Below are 3,951 nucleotides of genomic sequence, written 5' to 3' on the forward strand. Positions count from 1 at the left end.
GTTTGCCAAAGGGGGCTCTCATTCACCCTGGGCCAGTGGACGGTGAGCAAGAAAAGTGCAGTGGGGAGGGTGGCCCCAGTTCAGCACACCCACCTACAAAGGCTGAGGCCTCTTCAGCAGGAGCCACACCTTTCAAGCCAACACTGGCGTGTGGCCTAGAGGAAGGTCTGAGGACCCAGCTCCCAGCATATCGTCATCAGCCACTCAGCCTGGGGAAAGTGACGGCAACAAGGCCAGGTAAGTCACCAGCGGTTCCTGACTCAGAAAAGACTTGTGTAGAAGTGGTCCCCATTGCATCTGGGTCGGCCACACAGGCGGGAGCCTGGAGCTCACTGGTAAGGGAAGGCAGAGCTGGTGGACAGGTGTCTGAAGTCCGGAGCACCAGCACCACAGAGAGTGCTCGTCCCCTTGTCCGTGTCCCCAGTCTCGTTTGCTTCCATGGCCACACTTACCCTGCTGTGGTACCAGAGCCTCATGTGCTGAGTATGACTGTCTTGTAAAAATGACCGTTGACATAGGTTAAAGCCAGGTCAGCTTCCTGAAAACCTGTTGGAAGTCAGACCCTCACCTTCTAAGAGCTCTGTAGAGAGTTGAAGGCTCACATTAAGCACATTAAATACTGAATCACTTCCTGTCGTAAGGAAGGTGTTGTGAGCTGTTATTCTCTGAAAGCCAGACTCTCAGATAATCTTAGGACATAAGGAGAGGTGTGGAATCATGAGAATTTCAGTCTCAAGAGATCATGTTTCCAGCACTTGGTCGACCTCACAGGAAATTCTCATGTAGGTCCAGGAAGGTGATGACTCTGATGACTCGTGGGCAAAGCACTAGCAGTGACCGTGTCAGGAGCTTCGATGGAGCCTCCAGACAGCACGCAGAAACCGGTACGGTGGCCACCCTACCTTCAAAGTCCCCTTAAGGAGAGATGGGATGTGGAGACAGGAGAAGTCCTGGCTTCCTGCAGCACAGCTAGCTGGGCAGACACAGCAGCACACAAGACTTGGTTGGACCGGGACAGGGAAGAGCAGCGCTCTAGATAGTGTGCTCACATCTGCAGGTGCGCTGAAGCCCTGCATGAAGATGCACATACGTGAAGATGCACATCCCCCAGACACCCCAGGCTACAGACACACACAAACACATACACAGATAGTGCCATAAGGGATTTAGAAAGGGGAATCCACAAATGTCTGGGGGAAAAAAGAAAGTTCTCAGATGACTCAGCCAAATTGTTTTTCATTTGTAACTCCTGGCTTTGTAGCCTGTAGGCCTGACTTGAGGTCCTGCCGCCTCTTCCGCATGCCCACCATCAGGGCTGCCTCTTTTGAAGTTTGGCTGATTATTGTCTTGTCTTGCATCAGTCAAAACCTCATTCTCGAATGAGGAATTGCTTCAAACAATATTGCAGTGCTCTCCAGGAGCCCCCTGAAGCCCTGGAACTGCAGAGCGATCGGTGCGCACATGCGGCCTGGAAAAGCTGCAGCCCGAGACTCCAGCTGTGAGAGCATATGTGGACTGAGCCCAGCAAAGCCTCAGCGACAGGGTTCTCAGCGTAGCCAGGACGCCCCCCCTTTCCTGATTACGCCTCCCAGCTGAACAGGAACTAAGAAGCTTACTCCTGCTTCTTCATTGCACTCTGCAAGTGTGTGGACTGCTGTGGCCCACAGCTGGGGAAGTTCTCTGACTCTCTTACCTGTCTCTAATTGAAGCCAGGTATTGTATTTTGGCTCAACCCATGTCTGAAAATCACAGACCATGGAAGCTAGTCTCATGGAGACACCAGGCCCTGTCACTGCAGTCTTTTCTTTCTTGTCCATTGCAGTTCATAACCTCAAAGGTCTGCTCCCTGTGGTCATTCCACAGGATTTGTACGATCAGTTCCTCCATTCTGCAAGAAAGGACACCAGGAGAGGAACAGAAGCATGCAGTGTCCTATGTGCGACACTGGTAAAGAAATGAAAACTTGCTGATCTGGCCTGTCTCCTCCGCTTTGGCTTCCAGTGATTCTCAGAGAACATTTCCAGGGTCAGAGTCTATACATATCACTCCTCAGAAGGAAGCATGGATGGCAAAGCCTGGCAACCTCAAATTTGATGATTTCTTTGGTTGTTTTTCAGAGACTCTTGAACAATTTGCTTCAGTGCTATAGTTAGAAATGCTCATTCTAGTGGTGGCTAATGCTGGTGTTCCCAGCCATTTGCAGACTGAGGCTGGAGGCTTCCCACAAGTTCATGCCAGTCTGAAATAGTGAGGCATTGTCTCACAGGAAAAGAGAGCAGGCAGGCAGACAGGCAGACATGGGGCAGGGAGGCAGGCTCCTTGACTAATTCTAGATGGAGGAGGACCCAGTTCCCTTTGTGTCCTGTTCTGAGCTCCTCTAGACAAAGGAGGACTCAGTTTTTTTTTCTGTCTTTCCTGTCCTGAGGAAGGCCTGGGGATACAAATCATCCAAGGTCTTCGTGTGTGTCCACAAAGCGTGCAGTCCTTTGCAGAGATGGAAGACACCCTGGGATGAAGAGTTCTGAGCAGTGTGTCCACTAGGAGATGTAGGAACTGTGAGGAAGGCGAGGCCACTGAGGGGAGAGCTTGGTCCCATTCCTCATTCCCAAACAAACCAGTGAGTGTTGTGAAACAAACCTCACCCAGGCCTTAGATGAGGAGGCAGGAGCAGGGAAGCTGCTTCAGGCAGCAGAGGGAGGGGGCGGTTTCCAGAACACCTCAAGATCCCTGAGCAGACCCGCTGGCTGCTGCGGGAAGACCCTCTGCCCGGGACGCGCTGAGGGACATCTCAGGTTCATCTCAGCATCTGTGCCTTTATACAGTACCCCAGCAGAGCCCAGGAGCAGCCAAGGTGGTGAAACACTGAGGGAGGGGGAGGACAAGAGTCATTCAGCGGGGTGGGCGGGGCCTCACTGACTTACTAAGAGAGAGAGAGGACTCAGAGAGCCCCAGGGGATTGTGATGGGTTGTTTCCTCTTGGCAGGTGAGAGAGGCGTACATCATAACACGTGATTATCCCCACAGAGGGCCCGATCACTGTCACTCGGAGAATGAGGAAAGCTGATCTTCATTCAGGAGGACCTGGGGCTACCCACCCTAGGCTGGATACACAGAAGCAAATCTGACTTCCCTGACAGCGACTTCTCGGCTCTCAGCAGAAAACTGGCGAGTTCTGCACAGAGTCAGCCCATTCGAAATCATCGTCTCTGAGCACCTGCAGTCGATAATGTTCCCGGGCTGAGTCAGAGGAGCATTTCCTAGTGCTTCTACAGCTTTCTAATTGTATCTGTTACTCAGAGTAATTCTTCAAAGTTGCAAGACTGGAGGTGGCAAGCAGCTGGCGCGGATGGATGAGAGCATGGTGTACTCTGTAACGTACAAGTGAAACTATTTGAAATAAGCTAAGGGGATTCTCCCTCTGACGCTCCTTGCACTTCATTTTTGTGAGGCAGCGCTAGCCTTTGCGCATGCCCAGAGCTCCTACATGCACGTTTTCAAGTGTATGTATGTGCCGTGCATTGTGGGTGCCGCTGCAATCACAGCCAGCAGAAACAATCCGGGTAAGGTAAAATGAAATTCAGCTCAACTCCAGTCAGCTGGAACAGGGACAAATCTTATGGTGTCTGACGTCAAGTAATTCATTTCTTACACTTGAAACACAGTGAACTTTGGGGGAAAGTTTCCACATGACAGTTACCCGAACAAAGCTTTATAACAGCACTTCACACATATTAAATCAATTCTCAGTCGGAACTCTTCATTTTTGTCTGTTTTTGTTAAAAAGATCCAAAGGAGTAAAGCATTCTTCAGGGCAAGCTTCAAATTTCTGTCAGAGGAGGGAACAAACGTGCTTAAGTCCCGCTACCACGCCATGCAGTTCTTCAGCCCCATGACATGCAGAGAAGGGCAGCTTCCCCTCCTCTGGGGTTCCATTACAATCTCCCTCCCACC

General features: G+C 51.1%; 1 long non-coding RNA gene across 1 annotated transcript; it reads left to right on the forward strand.

Moving 5' to 3' along the window:
- The first annotated feature begins 174 nt into the window (after positions 1-174).
- Positions 175-3,746, forward strand: LOC129685807 (uncharacterized). Its single transcript, XR_008721541.1, has 3 exons — positions 175-237; positions 787-884; positions 2,984-3,746. It is a non-coding gene; the product is annotated as an uncharacterized LOC129685807 (long non-coding RNA).
- Positions 3,747-3,951: the final 205 nt, after the last annotated feature.

Source organism: Psammomys obesus, unplaced genomic scaffold (genome assembly GCF_907164565.1).
Source record: "Psammomys obesus unplaced genomic scaffold, mPsaObe1.curated_primary_1811, whole genome shotgun sequence".
Classification (NCBI taxonomy): domain Eukaryota; kingdom Metazoa; phylum Chordata; class Mammalia; order Rodentia; family Muridae; genus Psammomys; species Psammomys obesus.